The 22,381-nt window shown below is 36.3% G+C and overlaps 1 long non-coding RNA gene across 1 annotated transcript in view; it reads right to left on the bottom strand.

Moving 5' to 3' along the window:
• The window catches only part of LOC141277074 (uncharacterized), a 66,731-nt gene that overhangs the window by 36,720 nt on the left and 7,630 nt on the right, over window positions 1–22,381 (bottom strand). Inside the window, exons 2-6 of the long non-coding RNA XR_012327776.1 lie at window positions 17,835–18,022; window positions 17,361–17,578; window positions 11,897–11,989; window positions 10,667–10,794; window positions 8,996–9,056 (exon numbers count right to left, since the gene is read on the bottom strand). This is a non-coding gene — a long non-coding RNA (uncharacterized lncRNA). The remainder of the gene's footprint in view (window positions 1–8,995; window positions 9,057–10,666; window positions 10,795–11,896; window positions 11,990–17,360; window positions 17,579–17,834; window positions 18,023–22,381) is intronic.

Raw genomic sequence — 22,381 nt, 5'->3', positions numbered from 1 at the left:
AATTTGTCTTACATTGGCCCCTAAATTAAGACCGTAGAAGTCTTCCTAAGTCTAGACTATACTCCTTAATATCACCACCACATAGCTACAGCAGTCTGTTCTTTAAATGTTTGAAACAAAATTAGTTAGATGCACAGCCTTTGCCAAAGTAAAACTTTAAAAATTAGGTTCTGTTCATTTACAGAATTTAGAGATAGTATTTCTTCACAGATTAGCAAATAAATGGGACAAACACTTAAAGGTGTGTGATTCACAAGATATTAAATTACAATTCCTTTACAGTAAGATGGATCTTGTTTATAATTTCTGTGACTTTTCACTTTTTTCTTTTTCTCTTCTCTAATACCTCAAATCAGATATTTCATGATGTGGCCATAACCCTTGCATCTCTCAATCCACACACAGTGAGCAACTGAATATGACAGCTAGAAATTCTGCCCACTGGGAAGGTCTGCCTTCACCAGGCAGACAGTGAGTTCTGAGAAGGCTGTAACCATGCAACAGTTCACTTCCCACTAGGTGCTCATGACTTTGCAGAGCTCCATGTTTTTATTCCTCAGTCAATTGTTCTTATGAAACTTCTGTGAGGCCACTGGTCAGCTTTCAAGCTCCAGCTCATGCAGACTTATTTGGACCTTTCAGACCTGCTCAAGCCTGATCTCTTAAATATCATTTCTACACGGTTATGGATTACTGTGGAGAACACCCAACCTTATGGTGCAGGGGTCAGATTTTCATCAGTTCCTGATGGGAAATGGTTATATAAAGTCTGAGACATGCATTCACTGCCTAGTAGATCTCAGAAGAAAGCCAGATACGGTTCCTTTAAAGGAGCATAAGGTATGTGTGCAATAGGAGATAACTTTTCTCCAGCATTTACAGATCTGTGCTGGCATCATCCTGTTTGAGCTTGCCAGAGTCAAGTTCACTTGTCATAAACACTTCAATTATCATTGGATATTCTAAGGCCCAAATATTAGAGAAGCTTCACCAGCCTGGGCCTGATGCAAAACCTTCTCTTGCTCTACGCCTCACTCAGAATAGCAGCTTAATGGGATACATAGCAAATAAACCAGACTAAATATGCTGTATGTTGACTACAAGTACAAAAAAGACCCACATACATGATGTGCCACATTTTGGTAATTGGAGGTGCAATGTGCTGCATCTTATCTTCTGCTTTGGAGAGGTAGGGAAACACACTCCAGATCCCCGGATGCTCAAATTTCCATGGGCTGGTGGGCTTCTCAATTTTCATGGGGTTTATCCCATATACTCTGGCATTCATGTCTGCTATGAAGACACTGTAGTTTTCACTGCTCCTTGCCCCACAGTCTCAATCAGCACAACATCAATGAAGCAAAGCAGTGACACATTCTGTATTAAAATAAATAGAAGAAAACTTCAACATTTTACTTTAATACAAAGCATCAGATTGCATGGGTAGTAAGTAAACAATGTTAAATATACTGTGTACAATGTTAAATACCATACATTTAGCCCTTTCCTCATGTGTTTAGTGTTCCCAATTAAATATGATACTGTTGCTTTTATTTTTATTATATCAAAACAATACTACTTATGTTTTATCATTACATATTTTTGCCAAGAACAGATTTCGAATCTTAAAATGCTATTCCAGTATTAATGTAGATCTTCCATTTTTCACTTTAGATCTATGAATATGGTGAATTATATTAACACATTTCTTAATTCTAAAATATTTTGCATTCTTAGGTTTACCCCAGTTTAGTCAAATTCTATTATTCTTTTAAGATGCTGCTGAATTCTATGGGCTAATGTTTGGGACTTTTGTTTACTACTTATAAAGAAATTGGTCTGAAAATATCTTTTTGGACCAACATTTTTCATATTTTTAATTTTTCTTCAAATAGATTAGCAGCTTTCATTCTCATATAATCCAGAATAGTGCTGTCTACCTCTCTTAAGCCATGCTTCATTATAATCCTTTGGTTGCATTAGGTTCACACTCATCTATCTTATGGTTACGAAAAGTTAATGTTATTTTTCCAGATCACATTGTTAGTCATAGAATTTGATCTAAAACTTACAATAAAAATAGCATAACCAGGGACTTCCTTGGTGGTGCAGTGATTAAGAATCCACCTGCCAATGCAGGGGACACAGGTTTGATCCCTGGTCCGGGAAGATCCCACATGCCGTGGAGCAACTAAGCCCGTGCGCCACAGCTACTGAGCCTGTGCTCTAGAGCCTGCGAGCCACAACTACTGAGCCCACGTGCCACAATTACTGAAGCCCGAGTGCCTAGAGCCAGTGCTCCGCAACAAGAGAAGCCATCGCAATGAGAAGCTCGTGCACCGCAACGAAGAGTAGCCCCCGCTCGCCGCCAACTAGAGAAAGCCTGCGCGCAGCAACGAAGACCCAACGCAGCCAAAAATTAAAAAAAAAAAAAAAAAGGCATACCCAGGATTGGCTACAATATTTGTAAGACCCAGTGTAAAATAAAAATGCCGGGCCCCTTGTTCTAAAATTATTAGAAATTTGAAGATGACAACAGCAGAGCATTACACCAAGCCTGAGGCTCTTCTGAGTGCAGGGCCTGTGCCATTTCCCAGGGTACAAGCCCATGAAGCCAGCACTGGTAACCCTACACACCCCCGTCATAAAACCACAGGATGTAGCGCCAGAAGGGACTGGAAACTGTACCTTGATTTCACAGACAGTTGAAATAAGGAAGTTATCGTAGGTCATGCTTGCACAAAGCGTTGCTGTTACATTAGGCTGGGGTGCCGGGTGGGGAAGGTGGCGCGGGGATGGTTGACTGCAGTCCTAAGGTTCTAGACTCAAGTTTCTAAGCTTTACCCTGCCAGGTCTAATTTTGGTTTTGCCGGGTATATCCTCAGTTGCAACACATTGCTGATTGAACTGCTTGTACATGGGGAAGATTGTCCAATAGCCAGTCTGTTCTTATTGCTGCAATAACTTAGAAGATGTTTATATTCTCTTCTCCACTTGTGCTGTTAATACCATCAATCCCTTAGCTATTTTTATACCATATGGACCTCAGTTTCAGTACTAGCAATCTCTTTTAAAATGACTACATAGCTGTTCTTGAGAACTAAGTAGTGTAACAATACCTACTTTGTCCTCTGAATTACTGTCAGGCACGTCGACAGTTAAAGCCAGTAAATGTAAAAAGGCAGGTGTACGGGTCTTAGGAGCAAGCTTAATAACCTTTCTTAACTCATGAGCTACAGAATGGAAGCCACTCCCAAAACGGCAAAATTAGGTTGTTTGTTTCAGCAAAAATGGCTGGTCCTGATAGATATTTTGCAAAGAATATGGTGGCTTATTACCAGTAAGCAAGTTTTTTGTTAACTAAGTTCTGCTTCCTGTTTATTATGCAGAACCATGGCATAAATGTCCACTTTCAGTCTCTGAGGACTGAAAGTCAAGATTTATGTCACTAAAGAACATTTACTTTAAACCCTCACATTTAACAATTCTATGCCTTCTGAATGAACTAGGCCCTCATTTTTACTTTAAGTGGTGTTAGGACATTTTGTCCTTGATGAATTATTGTCATTTGGGTTCTAAAATCATTTAAAAATCACTAAACATATGAAACTTCCTGTGAGAATTAACTAGCAGTTACTCTTCTATTGAAAAAGAGAAATTGTGGTATAAACCCATTAAATACTCTTTCCAAATTCAAAAACAAGGACCAATGTTCTAAAGTACCTCATAGGTCTTCTTTTAATCTTCAGTGGAAATTATTTATGATATTCAAAATTTTTACAACAGTTTAGTTTTTGAGTTAACTTTTAAAATTACATTGCCTAAATTTTTTATTTAATATATAAGGGTCACAAAAATACTATGATAAAATTATCTTTACGCATGCTTACAGAATTTAACTTGGACTAAATAATAGAAATGAATATACAGATTTCAAAATGGAGACAACATTTTCATCTTAGGTTTGAATGTAATTAGTACAAGCACACACATTTCTTGTATCTGTAGATTACTGAAATGGCTGAACCTTAGAGATTAATGAAAACAAAGAAAGCCCCAAAGTAAAGTAAGTGCTTTGTCTCAATCATCACACATACTACTTTATATCTGAAAATTCAAAAACCACATGAAAAGGAAAGTTCTTACAATATTCTAATAATGATGTTGAATTCTGGGTAACAGAGATACAGGTGCTTTCCTTCTTGTTTTTTTTTTCTGTCTTATTAAAGTACCTGCTGTCATTTTTGTAGAATTTTGTACGGGCTAGAGAAGGCAGACCTTGTCCCCACAAGAGTGTTGCTTGGGGATGGGGGGGAACAGAGGTCCTTCTCTGCATTGCTGACATGTGGCAATACTGTAGGTGCTCCCTAGATAGGACAATTAGAGATGAGGCAGCAAAACTGCAGATGACCTGTGATCCATGAGGCAAGCTTTCCCTGTGTCTTCATGAAGTTATTAAATTCATGAAAACATGAGTGAGACTGGACTTTTAGCATGAAAATACTAGAGGAATCCAGATTTATATATCAATCAGGATAAAGATGCAATAAATAAAACACTGCACACAGATGCAAAAGTGGAAATGAAGACCAAGAACCCAGAGGAAGCATGGGAGAAGGATGCTGAAGTCACAGAGGCTGGGAAATTGTGCATTTAGCTAACACTCCAGGGCAGCCTGCCTCAAACTGTGCCTGGATGCTATCCCCAAATCAGAGGTAGAGTGTGGAAACTATATAAGATTGGCATCACAGGTTCTGAAAAGATACACTGTTCAAGAGCAGTTATTTCAGACAGAGAGTCTGATATGGGTTTACTAAAGAGATGGAATCCAGTAGGAAGGAAGGAAGAAAGCAAGGGAAGGGGGGAGGGAGGACAGAGAGGGTAAGCAAGCTCCTCAGTGTCTCACCCCTGGTGGATGGTGAACTTGGATGCAATCTAGAACCCATGTGCTTCACAGTAAGCTTTTTGACTTGTTAAGAAAATACTTTGTGGAAAGGATGGCAAGAAAGGAATCTGGAAATCAGTGAATGGCACTGTCTTGGCTGATGTGTGTAGGCAGATGCAGACAGAACCAAGGGTGACGCAGATGTGACTCAACTCCCTGATGCTGCAGCTTCCAGTGACTCTCGTGTTATAACCACATTTTCTACAATGAGTATTTATCGCTCAAGAAAGTAAGAAAAAAGAAATATAGGGGTTTTATTTTAAAACCATACATGTATGGCACATGAATTCATTTGGGTATTAACTTGTGATTTTTCTGAGTTTTTTCCTCCTTTCCTCCTAAATGGAGCCAGGACCTTTTGTTCCCCTTTGTCAGGCTTGTAACAAGAGTAATATGTGCTTATAAGCAATGAGCGATCCAAAAATGAAATTAAAAATAAAGTTCCATTCACAATAGCATAAAAAAGAATACTTTTTAAAAATAAATGGAGATACATTCCACGCTCACAGATTGAAAGACTCAATACTGTTCAGATGGCATTCTCCTCAAATTGATCTGCAGTTTCAATTTAATCACTATCAAATTTTTTTATTTTTATTTTACTTTTTGCAGAAGTTAACAATCAAACTCAATAATTTATATGAAGATACAAAACATACAAAATGGCCAAAACAATTTGGAAAAAGATAAAGTTGGAGGACTTTCATTTACCAATTTCAGAAATTAGTGTAAGACTCCAGTTATCTAGATAGTAAATGTAGACATAGGGATGCATGTTAAAGAATTGAGAATCCAGAAAGAAATAATTTATTTTTGACAAAGGTGCCAAGAATATTCATTGGGGAAGGGACTGTCTGTTCAACAAATGGTGCTGGGACAATGGGATATCCATATGCAAAAAAGGTGAACTTAGACCTATACCTCACACTACCCACAAAATTAACACAAAATGGATCATGGATCTAAATGAAATAACTAAAATGATGAAACTTGCAGTAGAAAACATAGAGGAATATCACTGAGTCCTTGAGTTAGGCAAATATTTCTTAGATACGACACTATAAACACAGTCCATATAATAAAATATAACCAGCTGGAACTCACCAAAGTTTGAAATGTAAAATTTTCATTTCAAAAATCACCATTAATATATACCTATTAGAACAGCCAAAATCCAGAACGCTGACACCACCAAATGCTGTAGAGGATGTGGAGCAACTTAATTCTCATTCGTTGCTGGTGGGAATGCAAAATGGTGCAGACACTATGGAAGACAGTTTGGTGGTTTCTTACAAAACTAAACACATTTTTATCATATGATCCCACAATCGCTCCTTGATTTGCCCAAAGGATCTGAAAACTTATGCCCACATAAAAACTTGCACAGGAATGTTTATATTAGCTTTATTCATAATTTTCAAAATTTGGTAGCAACCAAGATGTGCTTCAGTGGTTGAAAGGATAAATAAACTGTGGTACATCCAGACAATGGAATATTATTCAGCAAAAAAAAAAAAAAGTTATCAAGCCATGAAAAGACATGAAGGAACATTAAATGCATATTACTAAGTGAAAGAAGTCAGTGTGAAAAGGCTACATACTGTATGATTCCACCTATATGCCATTCTGGAAAAGGCAAAACTATGAAGGCCGTAAAAAAATCAGTGGTTGTCAGGGGGGTTACAGGGAAGGGAGGGATAAATAGGCAGACCACAGAGGATTTTTAGGACACTGAAAATACTCTGCATGATGCTATAATGGTGGATACATGTCATTATACCAGATATATATTTGTTCAAACCCATATAACGTACAATGCCAAGAGTGAATTCTGATGTAAACTATGGGCTTTTGGTGATTATAATGTGTCGATATAGGTCTATCAATTGTAACATATGTACTACTCTGGTGGGAAATGTTGAAAATGGGGGAGGCTAGGCATGTGGGGGCAGAGGGTAGATGGGAAATCTTTGTACCTTCTTCTCAATTTTGCTGTGAACCTAAAACTGCTCTGAAAAATAAATTCATTAAAGAAATGAGAAGATAAGCAATAGATTGGGAGAGAATATTTGCAAAATATTTATCTGATAAAGGACTTACAGCTAGAATTTACAAAGATCACTTACAACTCAATAAAAAGATAAACAATCTAATAAAAAAATGGAAAAAAGATTTAAACAGACATGCTGAAGGTATACAAACAGCTAGTAAACACATGAAAAGATGTTCAACATCATTAATCATTAGGAAAATGTAAATTGAAACTATAATGTGATATTGTACAATTTCAAAATTGCAAGAATGACTATATTAAATAAGACAGACAAAAAACAAATGTTCACGGAGATGTGGAAAAATGAACACCCTCATGCATTTCCTGTGGGAGTGTAAAATAGTGAAGTTACTTTGGAAAATTTCTTTAGCAATTTTTCAAGATAAACATAAAACTACCATATGATCCAACAATTCCACTGTTAAGTATTTACCCAATAAAAATAAAAATTTATGTCCACATAAGACTTACATACTACAAAGCTACAGTAATCAAAACAGCGGGGTATTGGCACAAACACAGACATAAAGATAATGGAACAGAATAGAGAGCCCAAAAATAAGCCCACATACCTACGGCCAATTAATCTTCAACAAAGGAGGTAAGAATATACAATGGAGAAAAGACAGTCTCTTCAGCAAGTGGTGTTGGGAAAGCTGGACAGCTGCATGTAAATCAATGAAGTTAGAGCACTCCTTCACACCATACACAAACATAAACTCAAAATGGCTTAAGACAAATATAAGACAGGACACCATAAAACTCCTAGAATAGAACATAGGCAAAACATTCTTTGACATAAATCGTAGCAATATTTTCTTAGCTCAGTCTCCCATGGCAATAGAAATAAAAGCAAAAATAAACAAATGGGACCTAATCAAACTTATAAGATTTTGCACAGCAAAGGAAACCATAAGCAAAATGAAAAGACAACCTATGGATTGGGAGAAAATATTCACGAATGATAAGATTGACAGGGACTTAATTGCCAAAATATACAAACAGCTCATACAACTCAATAACAACAACAAAAAACCCCCCAAACAACCCAATCAAAAAATGGGCCGAAGACGTAAATAGACATTCTCCAAATAAGAATACAGATGGCCAATAGGTACATGAAAAGATGCTCAACATCACTAATTATCAGAAAAATGCACATCAAAACAATACAATGAGGTATCACCTCACACCAGTCAGAATGGCCATCATTAAAAAGTCTACAAATAACAAATGCTAGAGAGGGTGTGGAGGGAACCCTCCTATACTGTTGGTGGGAATGTAAATTGGTGCAGCCACTATGGAAAACAGTATGGATGTTCCTTAAAAAACTGAAAATAGAGTTACCATATGATCCAACAATCTTACTCCCAGGCATATATCCAGAGAAAACTCCAATTAGAAAAGATACATGCACCCCAGTATTTATAGTAGCACTATTTACAACAGCCAATACACGGAAGCAACCTAAATGTCCATTGACAGATGAGTGGATAAAGAGGATGTGGTATATATAAATACAATGGAATACTACTCAGCCATAAAAAGAATGAAATAATGCCATGTGCAGCAACATGGGTGGACCCAGAGGTTACCAAACTAAATGAAGTAAGTCAGATAGAGGACAAATATATGACATCACTTATATGTGGAATCTAAAATATGATGCAAATGAACTTATTTACAAAACAGAAATAGACTCACAGACATAGAAAACAAACTATGGTTACCAAAGGGGAATGGGGGTGGGGAGGGATAAATTAGGAGTTTGGGATTAACAAACTACTATATATAAAATAGGTAAACAACAAGGTCCTACTGTAGAGCACAGGCTAATATATTCAATATCTCGTAATAACCTATAATGGAAAAGAATATGAAAGAATGTATATATATGCATATATATAAAACTGAATCACTTTGTTGTACACCAGAAACTAACACAACATTGTAAATCAACTATAATTCAATTAAAACAAATTAAAAAAAAGACTTACATGTGAATGCTCATAGCAGTATTATTTTTAATAGCTCAAACCAGAAAGAAATGTTCATCACCTGGGAATGGATAGACAAAATGTGATACACTTATACACTAGAATAATATTCATCAATAAAAAAACAAACTACTGACATATGCTACTGCATGGATGAACCTCAAAAACACTATGCTAAGTGAAAGAAACCATATAAAAAGAATATATATTGTACGATTTCATTTACATGAAATGTGCAGAAAAGGTAAATTTGTAGACAGAAGATATTAGATTAGTGGTTGCCTGGGGCTCAGGGTGGGAATGGGGATCTGCTGTAAAGGGGTATGAGGGATGTTATTAGAAGGATGAAAGCATTCTAAAACTGACTTTTGATGATGGTTGCACCACGTACTAAAGTTACTAAAATCGATGAATTGTATACCTCAAGTGGGTGAATTTTATGATACATATTAATAAAATATAGCTCAAAAAATTTGGCAAGAAAAATAACATATGCATACCGGCTTAAGTAATTTGGATATTAACTGTTCTCTCTCAATAAAGAAATCGAAATCTATAGGTTTGCATGCAATTGGATTTTTAGGATGAAATAGTAAAGGAGAGTCCATATCTGCATTATCAGTCAGCACAAAACTGATATATTGGAATACATTTGGTTTGTGAAATTTTACATCCTTTGTTTTTAATACTTTTTAAACTGGGAATAGTGTTTCTCTGTTCAGCAATGCTGATGATATCAGAATGGTAAATAAGTGAAAAATAACATGAAAGAATATGTCATTTAAAGTCATTTCTGAATTACTGTTTAATATATCATTATTATATATTAAATATGTCAAATGTTTATAATTAATTTTCAAGCCTTTTATGTCCTCTCTTTTTTAATCCATGGAATTCTAAACTTATTTTATTTTATTTTACATCTTTATTGGAGTATAATTGCTTTACAATGGTGTGTTAGTTTCTGCTTTATAACATCTAAACTTATTTTAGATGTCCTTTCTGCCTAGGAAGAAACTGATAATTTGTCAATAGTAAATAAATTAAAAACTGTATTTGACATTTGTTTTCTCACTTTCAAGTAAGACTATGAATAAAGGGAAAACGAGCTCATCTATCATATAGTAAAAAAGAGAAAGGATCATTGGTAAACGAAAATACTAGGTCCAGTAGTGATAAAATAAACATAGAATATGGCGAGTCAAACCATGAAGACAGAGCTGGCTTCATGGGTACAAGACCTATGCAGCCACACAAGCCCACCTCAGAAGGGCCCACACTTGCCTTAATGCTCTGCTGTTGCCATCTTGATGTTCTTAATAATTTTTAGCGAGGGCCCCCCCTTTTTATTTTGCACTGGGCCCAGGAAATCAGGTCGTCAATACCGTGTGCAGAAAACAATATCTGAAAAAAGGTGGCACTTTACCGTATTAGTTGTACTTCAATTGCCCTCATATGTTGAAATGTTTTCTCTTTGTATGTTTAGAGTTAGATAAACAGGGATAAGAATGTATGCCTTTCCGTGACTGTACTCAAACAGCTGAAAGAATTCATGGAATCTTCCAACTCAGAATAATCATTTTGTTCAATTTACTTAATTCTCTGCAGATATTCCCCTAGAGTAAACAGTTTCTTATTAAAAGATTTAGAGAAGGTCAGACTGGTACCCACCCAGTACTACCTCTGTTTTGCCAGCGAGCTCTCACGGGCCTGACACACCACGAGCATCTTTGCTGATTGAGAGAAGAACAGCTGTCTAGAGGGCTCACGCCCGGAGGCTACTCCACTCACAGGTGACACTGTGATAGAGGAGACAAAGGAGGAAGAGGTGCCAGATGGATAAACGGTACTTATTTTGGAACTGAAAACCGTAAATTATGCTGTATTAAACACACTTGTGAGAGCAAGCTGGTGTCATCTGCTCACGACGGTTTAGCTGCTGTAGGATTACGTGAAGTCTATCAAAAGCTTTTTGTAAATGCGTAAAACATTTTCTGGACAGTATATATTTTCTAGGGACTAAAAATGTATTTTCTTTCAGCTTCATATAAATACTCTCTCTCTCTTTTATTTTTTTGGCTGCGCTGCGAAGCTTTCAGGTTCTTAATTCTCTGACCGGGGACTGAACGCGGGCCCTCGGCAGTGAAAGCGCAGAGTCCTAACCACTGGACCACCGGGGAATTCCCTCTTTCTCTCGTTTTCTATCTTTTCTCATCATTGAAATCCTTACCCATCCATCTTTCACCCCTTCTGAAGGAATCTACAGTTGTGAGACCTCTGCATCCCCTTTGTACTCACACACAAACACACACTCACACATCACCCCGATGAACTGACAGAGGCTGCCTCAGTGCTGAGATGAGTACTGTTAGCTGCACCCTCGTCAGCAGGAAAGTGACTTGTGATTGATTAGCGCTGTCTCACTACAGGGAAGATGCTGAGATGCTGAGGCTGGGGACACAGGGAAGGGAGGTTTAGGAAAGGGGCGTGTTATGCATTTGGCTGATCTTAAAGAAGGAGCTGTTATACTGCTACCGACCAGCCTAAGGGCCCTAATGTTTGCAATTCCTTTTCATTTTTGCAGACGCTTGTATTTGAGAAACACTGATTTAATAAATGATGCTAGTTTATATTCACTTACAACTTGTTTGATGTTACAAAATGTGAAAGCTGGAAATAAAGCTAGAACCTGGACTGAAATCTTGAGTGGTGCAGAGAGTGACTGAAGCATTGTCAACTGGATGAATACTGAGGACTCCATATTTTTCTCCCAAAGCTTTTTTTCCCCCTGGAGGGCCCTTGTTCATGGAATAATAGTATTCATTCTTAAAGCCTAGCTAAGAAGTCATCTTTTTCAGTAAGTTGTCCTGTCTTTTCCAACACAGGTCACTGCTCTCTTACCTCTGTTTTGTCTTTGATCTTTTCACTGTCAATAATAATGTGCTTATTTTCAAGACTGGCTTCTCTTCTAAGTGGTGAGCCTCACTGACGGACCTAAACAAAGTTCAAGAAGACATTCTTTTCAAAAGACTTATTAGGGAGGGGCCTGTAATTTGGTCTCTCAACAGGAACCCCAAAGGCTTTTTTATATTGCTGTCCATATGACTTTATCTTACATGTAACAGGACATTAACAAGAAGTGTTAAATCATCAGCAATGTGCAGCCGACATGGAAGGAAATACTTAGACCCATCGATACCATTCTTGATGCACCTCCTCCAAATACCACACAATGTCTTCAATTAGATACGAGTTACTAATCATTTCTGAAGGAACTTGCATTGGTTTCCTGTAACAAGTACCACAAACTGGATGGCTCAGCACAACAGAAACGTATTGTCTAACAATTCCAGTGGCTAGAGGTTCAAAATCAAGGTGTCAGCAGGGCCAGGTTTCCTCTGAAACCTATAGAGGATAAGCCTTTCTTAGCTCTTCCTACCTTCTGGTGGTGTGCAGGCAATCTTTCCTATTCCCTGGCTTGTAGATGCATCTCTCCAATCCTTCATCTTCACATGGCCAGCTTCTTATAAGAACACAGCCGTACTGGATGAGGGACCCCCTCTACTCCAGTATGACCTCATCCTACTGCAATTAATTACATCTGCAAGACCCTATTTCCAAACAAGGACACATTCTGAAGTAGCGGAGGTTAAGTTAAGACTTCAACATATTTTGGTGAGGACACAATTTAACCCATAACTGACTTATTCTTCAGTGATTTTACTTATATTATACGTAGACATATTTCTAAAATACTTCCTACTTGCAGCAATGATAATGCCTTAAATTCCAAATTGAAGACTTTTAATATTAATTAAAACCTCTAACTTGACCATATGAATTAATTATAGAAATTTTCTTAAATTTTATTTTTTCCTGATTTTAAAACATGGCTGGACTTTACTAAGGTAACAAATGTAATATGCACGTTTACACATTAGAATAATTTAGTGCACGTTTACACATTAGAATAATTTAGTGTACATTTCAATGATTACATATTGTTTTCAATTCTTTCTGAGTAAAGTCCCTTATAAAATAAAACCAGCTTTACTGATGTCACTAGCAGATTTAGTTTGGGTAACATTTAACCATCATGTAATGAAGAAAACAATGAAATATTCCATAAGCTGTTAATAAAATAAAAATGAATGTTCTGAATAGTTTAAAATCTACTCATAAGTCGTATTTCAATCATTTGGATACAGCATTTCTTTGCCTATATTATCTAAATAATTACTTCAGTTTTCTACTTTATATTTTGCCTATATTTATAGCACATTTTTTTTCCAACAAAATTCTAGTAGAAAACGGTGTGTTTTACGTTACTTTACTTTTGCAGGACTTTTCTTTTCTTTTTTTTTTTTTAGTATCTTTATTGGAGTATAATTGCTTTACAATGGTGTGTTAGTTTCTGCTGTATAACAAAGTGAACCAGCTATACATACACATATATCCCCATATCTCCTCCCTCTTGCATCTCCCTCCCACCCTCCCTATCCCACCCCTCTAGGTGGTCACAAAGCACTGAGCTGATCTCCTTGTGCTATGCGGCTGCTTCCCACTAGCTATCTATTTTACGTTTGGTAGTGTATATACGTCCATGCCACTCTCTCACTTTGTCCCAGCTTACCCTTCCCCCTCCCCGTGTCCTCAAGTCCATTCTCTATGTCTGCATCTTTATTCCTGCCCTGCCACTAGGTTCATCAGTACCATTTTTTTAGATTCCATATATGTGCGTTAGCATGCGGTATTTATTTTTCTCTTTCTGATTTACTTCACTCTGTAGGACAAACTCAAGGTCCATCCACCTCACTACAAACAACTCAATTTCATTCCTTTTTATGGCTGAGTAATATTCCATTGTATATGTGTACCACATCGTTTATATCCATTCATCTGTCGATGGACATTTAGGTTGCTTCTATGTCCTGGCTATTGTAAATAGAGCTTCAATGAACATTGTGATACATGACTCTTTTTGAATTATGGTTTTCTCAGGGTATATGCCCAGTAGTGAGATTGCTGGGTCATATGGTAGTTCTATTTGTAGTTTTTTAAGGAACCTCCATACTGTTCTCCACAGTGGCTGTATCAATTTACATTCCCACCAACAGTGCAAGAGGGTTCCATTTTCTCCACACCCTCTCCAGCATTTATTGTTTCTAGATTTTTTGATGATGGCCATTCTGACTGGTGTGAGGTGATAGGTCATTGTGGTTCTGATTTGCATTTCTCTAATGATTAGTGATGGTGAGCATCTTTTCTGCAAGACTTTTAAGCATAAAGAATGCTAAAATTCAAAAAGCAGTCATCAGCAAAATACCTAAACCATGTCGACTTGACTGCTTCTGTAATTAATAGCCATGCTGGCGATCAATGAAGCCTAGATACTCAGCTAAAAATCAATGGTAGGGCTGATGATAATGTGCCATTCATTCTCTGACCAAGACAAAAATGAAAAATATGACAGTCAAACTGTCCCACAATGCATAGCACCTATGCAATTCTGCTAGCTTCATGTAGGAAAAAAGTGTGAGTTGTAATTTAAGACTAGAGAAGCCAACTCTAACAATGGAAGCAAGTGTGGCCGTGATACATTCTTAGACCTAGGTACATCCTTTGGGCTAATACATTCATTAGTAAGGAAACAAAATGGAAAGTGTAAACTGAGCCCCAGATTTAAGCGTGAATCAAAAGGAATTACCATCCATTTCATAAACAGTGCTTTAATCCAGTGGATAAAGTTTGCTTAAAGGGTGTTTTTATTAGTAGTATGTTATTATGGATTAGAGCGCTTCAGGCTCTGAATCGAAACGACCTGTAGTAATGATCATTATCAAATCTTAATTATGGTGACAATGATGAGAGCTAACACTTGGTGGGTTCCAGTGTCAGTGATTTAAGACCAGTACCTGAAAGTTTCATCACTTCTACTTTAAATGCTACTGAATGCAAGCAAATCCTCTTCCTGTTACTATGCTTTGTTTTGTACGAATCTGGCCACAGATTGGATGAAAGATAATCAACTACCCAAATACACCAGCTACAAGCCAATCATCACTCTACAAGCTACCCCAGAAAATCTGCATTCACTAAGGTATTCAATACTTGATGGAGACTGACTGATCCAATCAACGGCTCATTCCCAAAAGACAGTTTTACTTTGGAGGAAATGGAAACACTTGATGGTGACCAGAAGACTAGAGCTAACAAAAACAAACAGAATAATATCATGGCTCAATATTATGGCAGACCACTATTGCTGGAAGCAGAAGACAACTTCTGCTGAGGTGAAACACATCTTTTCCCCATAATGGTCATACATGCACTGCATCCAGAGAAATTCGGTTTAACTGAGGCTTGTCTGTGCTGCTATTAAGTTAGTTTCCTATCTTCTAGTTATTCTTCATATGGCCTTAAAATAGACTTGATCAACTGAAGTTCAGTGCATCTCTGGTCTTTAAAATTGATACCTGATGGTACTATTTAAAGAAGTTACATCATCTCATCATCATTACTAACTTTGGTATAGCAAATTCTTTTTGACTATTGGAAGGTGAATTGCAAGAAGTCTTAAATTGCAAGAAGTCTTAAAATAAAAGTATTTTCCTAATTTCCATGTTTCCATTTAACTTTGCCCACCACAGTATTTGTATTTAAAAGTTCTAACACACGTGGTAGTAAGAAATAAAAAACATTGGAAAAGTTACATTCTGAAAAGAACATGTCCATTTCTGAATAAATACATTTAATTACAAATCCATAATTGAGTATTATTAAGAAGAGTAAGTTCAGAATCTATTTGGCAAAGTTTTACTTCCACTTAAAATTACATTTTATCAAAATTTTGTCTTTCAAAAATATATATTGTCTTTATACATTGAGAGTTTTTGACTAGATACTTTCTATATAAGATCATCTCAAGTATCCCATCACTAGCAAAGGGATTATATTACCTTTAAGTTTATAATGTAAAATGGCACTATTTGACTTACCTAATTCCTAGGCCCCGAGCAAATTAATGGGTCACCCAATATTTAGGGCATACTATATAGTGGTTGAAAATATACTGAACAGGTAATTTGACCTGGATTCCAACTTTTTCTCTACCAAAATTAGTTGTAGGTTTTTGGTTAAGTTACCAAATTAAAATGAAGAACGGGAAGTCCCAGAGATGTTAAACAACTTTGATTAGATTACTGCTAAAATTTCTAACATTATTGAAAGCCTCTGATTCTATGGTATAAATTGGTGTACTATAACACATAAAATAGTATTCTCACTTTATTAGTTTAGTGTTTGGCTACGATTTAATGTTTCATTATCCAAGCAAACATTATTAATCAATCTACAAAAACGAACGGCAATAGATTTAAAATGTAATCACAGATTAAAAGATGAAGTCTTATCATCATTCTCTGATACAAGTATGGTTTTAATGAATCTCATAAGATTTTCAAGTTGTCTACTGTGATGTGTGACATAATTGCCGTAGATATATTATGGTGTCATTCTTCATGTCTATTCCTTTTAAATATAATAATACATACAGTTCAGTCTCTGCAGAATGTAAGGTATATATAGCAGGTGTGTTAACAGGGTGCTTCTGTTCAGAACATCTTGGCACTGTCTCAGTATTCATTCCATTTTACGTAAAAATAGTGACTTGCTCAAATGCAATTTAAAATCTAAATATAAAACCAGTTACAGTAACGCCCCAGGTAACCATGTCTTTTCCTTTAGGTATCACACACCGTTATGGTGCATACCTGCTCTCTTCCTATCACTTATACTCTTTCTCAACTGAAGCATTTTATAAATGATGCATGTAATTACAGCTTAGTTAGTGATTTGGTGAGGTCACTAGAAAGGAGAAGATTTAAAATTGTTTTATTTTTACAGAAATTCAGTATCAAATAAAATCATCAAAAATTATACCTTTTAGCATTCAAATTTTTCAATACTACTTTACTTCATATTAATGGTTCATTAAATTATCATCTTCCCCCAAATATAATATCAAGTTAAATTTACTATTATTGTGGTAAAAATGTTGGGGTCCCAGTTATCAAATGTGAAACAGTCATCTATTGTTTTATTCCTTGGATTCATTAACTGTTATTTAACCTCAAAGCAAAGCCAGCCATGTAAGGTTCTTATTCAGTTTGAAAATGCACATTTGAATTACAATACTGGAATGTTATCCATCTAATATTTCAGCTGGATCTTGCAAAACTTATCTCACATAGTAACAATGAAGAGCTGTGGAATGTCTTTGGGATCTTAACAATATTATTATAACATTAAAAAAGTCATTGTACATAACTTCTTCGTGATTTAGGAATGTGGAAATGATTAGTACCTCAAGTAAATCTGTAAGTATCCTGGACGTCTGGGATGCTCTGCAGTTTCCTACGGAGGCTCAGGAGACAACACCTTCTCCTGTGAGGAAAACATTCCTCACAGAATCAGGATCCCGGGTTGAAATCCCTTAATATGCTGTGAGGCTTGTAGGACTCACTTCCTTTCTTTCTCACGTATAAGGACAATAATATCTGCTTTGACCATTTCCCACAGGTACTGCCAAAATGAAATGAAATATTAGATACCAAATAAATTTGAAAAATATGGAAATGAGAAGCATGTTCAAAGCTCAAAGTTTGATATATGGAGTAAAGATCAGATACCAATATGATTTAAAGAGGTATTTTCAGAATAAAAATTACTTTATTGAGGAGAAAATTAAGCAAACATTCTGAAATAAATTAAAGTGAATAATTAGAACATTGGCTTATATTACTGTGTTTGTATCATTAATATTAATGGTTATCTTTACCTCTGGAGACCTTGAAAGTAAGTCCAATGCTTTTCAGAAACTCATGTGGTCAAGATTGATGGAGTTCTTGGCATGGGGCCACCTTGTTTATGATAATCACAAGTCAATGACTCACACAGGAGTAAATTTGCTGTTGAAGATGGTGTTTCTACTTCCTCATGTATCAGTTTTCAACCATATCTCACATGCTTAAAGATCAAACATTAGGTTAAGACCATGAAAGAAAAATTACATAATCTTTCAATATTGAATATGTATACTTTTCCCAATCATGAAAAATGCATTAACTATACTAAGTCCATCTTTTAGATAAAGAAGTAAGATCCCTGTCATATCCTCAGCATTCCACTGCCTTGAGTATGCCGTGCATATATGATGAGGTCCACTTGATAGCTATGATGATACCCGGATCGATGTTGACAAGGAATCTAACTGCAAGGAGCAAGGAGGGGGATGTGGATTCATCACCTGCAGTAGCCCTCCAAGTGTCAGGGCAGTACTGTGATCTTAGGTGATATAAACTTGTCACGACTGGGATGAGAGAATGAAAGCAGGAGCAAACCTTGGAACCAGCTAAAAGACTTTTTTGTTGGGATCCTATAAATATTTGGCCCATCTGTACTGTGACTAGACCTCTTGACATCTTGTTGTCTTCGCCCTTCGATTTTATTTATTTATTTATTTATTTATTTACTTGTATGTGATTACTCTTTTTTTTAAAAATGTATTTTATTTTTGGCTGCAGTGGGTCTTCGTTGCTGCACTCGGGCTTTCTCTAGTTGCAGCGAGTGAGGGCTACTCTTCCTTGCGGTGTGCAGGCTTCTCATTGCCATGGCTTCTCTTGTTGTGGAGCATGGGGCTCTAGGCACGTGGGCTTAGTTGCTCTGCGGCATGTGGGATCTTCCCTGACCAGGGCTCGAACCCGTGTCCCCTGCACTGGCTGGCGGATTCTTAACCACTGCGCCACCATGGAAGCCCTCCCTTTGATTTTAATATGAATTATATTTTTTAACTGGGCCTTGTCAGAACTTTTTCCTAATACACTGTACTAAATTCCAAAAAGTACACACCTCAGAGTTGTTAATTAAAAGGACCTGCTGGTATAAATAAACACATATGCTGCTGATTAGCCACCCTTTAGGGGTCAACAGTGGGGAACTCCTGCTGGGCTTCTGTTAATTGTTGTCCAAAATCTTAACAGGAACTGTCTAATGATCTGGTATGGCTGTGGCCATCTGGCCCTCTGAGTTCACTTGCCAGTTAATAGCCAACCTTTAGAAAAAGAGAGAACTATCTCTTACAAGGTGAGTATCTTATAAGATATAACCTAGTCATCCACATGTGTGCATTAAGGATGGATTTACCTTACTTTGCTAATCAAACCTCATACTCCTAATTTAAATTGTCCTTTAGATTTATTCTAATGTCAACTGCTTTAACACTAGCTAAGAACCAGATTTTTTTGCTTCTTTTACATAAGTAGCATTAGATGCATCAGAACTTGTTAGTATTGCATATTTTATATTTATGGCCATAAGCGATGAAGAATGCTTTTAATAATTAATATTTCTGAATTTTACCTATTTTAAGTAATGGTACATCTTTTTCTTCCAGTCAGTGGGGGTACTGTGGAACTGATGACTAAGTGCAAAATCTAGTTTCATATGTTCTAAAATAGACTTAGGATTTTGGTTGGTGTTAGCCTCTAAATATTACAAAGCTACAATATTAGCTAGTTTTTCAAGAAATCACCTCTCCCATTTTTAGCTGAATGTTACATAATAGAGTTAACAGATTTAAAGCAGCTAGTAAGAGAATAATCTTCATTCATGGTAAGACATTGTTTTAAAAACCTCTGTTTTATTAGTCTCACTTTTCAAAGAGCTGAAGGTCTGGATATAGGGGAAGAGATCCTTCATCTGAAGATGCATATGTGTGTATTTTATTCATAGATAACTGTGTGCTGAAGAGAAGACTATAACTGGCCACATTTACTCTCAATGTTTAATCTGCTAGTACACTATCCAAAGAGATCTGGCAGTACTCTAAAATTTACCTAAGCAGTAGAAATGGAAGTTATTGTTTTTCATTTGTATTGTATCTTATTGGTGTCTTGCCTTGTAACAAATAGACACTTTTCTTTCTAAATTTTCAAACTACAGTAAGTCCCTTACATACGAACCTTCAAATTGTGAACTTTCAAAGATGCGAACGTGTGTTCCATCAATGTTAGGCATGAGTGAAATTGCAGCTTGCCTTCTGTCTCCTATTGCTGAGGATCCTTCATCTCTACCGTCTCCCACCGCCTCTCCCTCCTCCAGTCAGTAACTCTTCTTGCCTGTTCCCTCAACGCCAGCCCCTGTAAGCCAGCTGTTGTCCTGGACTACAGTACTTTTCAGGGTACTGTACTGTAAGATTAAAAATGTTTTCTTTATTTTTTGTTTTTTTATGTATTTGTTTGAAAAGTATTATAAACCTATTACAGTACAGTACTATATAGCCGATTGTGTTAGTTGGGTACCTAGGCTAACTTTGTTGGACTTATGAACAAATTGGACTTAATGAATGTGCTCTCAGAAGGGAACTTGTTTGTATGTAGGGGACTTACTGTACTCTCTTCTCCAGATGATATATTTTTCACCTAAGGCTTTGCTTAATTGGTGAGCACTCTTTAAAGGAAACTAAGCACAGACAGAACAGTATTTGTGGCAATGTTCACTTTGACATATGATTGATCAATGTGGTAGCATGGATGGCAAAATATAGCCACACTGTGACTATCAATCATAACACACATCATGATTGCTTTTAAGTTATGTTGCCCTAATTCTGAAAGAAGAACTAGAAACTCAACTTCTTTCAAAGGTTTTATAAACAAATTTTACATGAGGTACAGAATGTCCAACTCTTTCATGCTTTGGGTTTTATTCTACCTCTCTTTTTTCCATGGCTCCTGCTAGCAAATCTGAAGGTTGGATGGGAAATGAGAAATCAACTAAACTAACCACAAATTTTTCTAGAACTATCTTCATCCAAAAAAATTTCCATCAGGACACTTTCCAATTGCAAAATCAAACATCTGTGTCTATAAAAATTAAACAAAGATACAAACAAAAGAACCCTTGCATGATTCAGATCCTTAAATCTCTACATCCCTCCAGAACCCAGAATGTAGGCTTCCTGCCATTCTACTTGCTTTGCAATCCTTCCACATCCTGGTTACAGTACTCATAATCTCTGTGGAAAATCAAACAATCTTCTCATATTTTTTCTTCCACACATTTCTGAGACCCCTACTGATTAATTTCCACATACTTGTGAAATTTCCATATTTCCTTATGTTACTGATTTCTAACTTCATTTAATTGTGCCTGAGGAATACACTTTGTGTGATTTCAATATTTTTACATTTATTGAGATTTGTTTCGCATCCTAAGGCATGACGTATATTAGAAAATGTTCCATGTGAATTGAGGAAAATGTGTATTTTGCTGTTGTTAGGAAGTGTTCTTATATCTGTTAGGTCTAGTTGATTTACAGTGTGGCCAAGTCCTCTAGTTCCTTGTTATTCTTTTGTCTAGTTGTTCTATTCATTTTTGAAAGAAGGATAATTCATTGTTGAAAAATAATAATAGTTGGATACTTCAATATTGAATTATCTATTTGTCTCTTCAATTCTCTCAATGTTTGCTTCATATACTTTTGGTCTCTGTTGTTTGATGCACATGTGTTTACAATTGTTATATCTTCTTGATGAATTGACACTTTTATTGATGTATAATATCCTTCATTGTCTCCTGTAACAATTTTTTATTTAAAGTCCTTTTATATATTAATAGAGCCAACCCAGCTCTCTATTGGTTACTAATTGAATGGTATATCTTTTGCCAACGTATCACTTTCAATTGATTTGTGTTTCTGGATACAAAGCGAGTCTCATATATTTGGATCACTTTTTTTTCATCCATTTTGCCAATCTCTGCTTAAAATTGGAGAATTTAATCCATTTATATTTAATGCAGTTACTAATAATGAAGAACCTCCTACCGTCACTTCACTATTTGTTTTCTATACTTCTTTAATCATTTTGTTCCTCATTTTCTCCATTATTTTCTTCTTTTGTATTTACTTGATTTTTTAGTGTAATATTTTGATCCCCTTCTCATTTCCTTTCCTATTTTTTTTGTTTGTTTTTAGTTATTTTTATTTATTTATTTATTTTTGCAGTACGTGGGCCTCTCACTGTTGTGGCCTCCCCCATTGCAGAGCACAGGCTCCGGACGCGCAAGCTCAGCGGCCATGGCTCATGGGCCTAGCCACTCCGTGGCTTGTGGGATCTTCCTGGACCAGGGCATGAACCCATGTCCCCTGCCTCGGCAGGCGGACCCTCAACCATTGTGCCACCAGGGAAGCCCTTTAGTTATTTTTCTTAATGGTTATGCTGGGGGTTACAATTAATATCAAATTTATAACAAACTAGTTTGAATAAATACCAACTTAACTTCTACAGTTTGCAACATTTCTGCCCCTGTACAGCTGTATATCCC

The sequence above is a fragment of the Tursiops truncatus genome, chromosome 18 (genome assembly GCF_011762595.2).
Source record: "Tursiops truncatus isolate mTurTru1 chromosome 18, mTurTru1.mat.Y, whole genome shotgun sequence".
In the NCBI taxonomy this organism is placed as follows: domain Eukaryota; kingdom Metazoa; phylum Chordata; class Mammalia; order Artiodactyla; family Delphinidae; genus Tursiops; species Tursiops truncatus.
The sequence above is the reverse complement of the archived record's forward strand: the minus strand, read 5'-3'. Positions and strand labels throughout refer to the sequence as shown.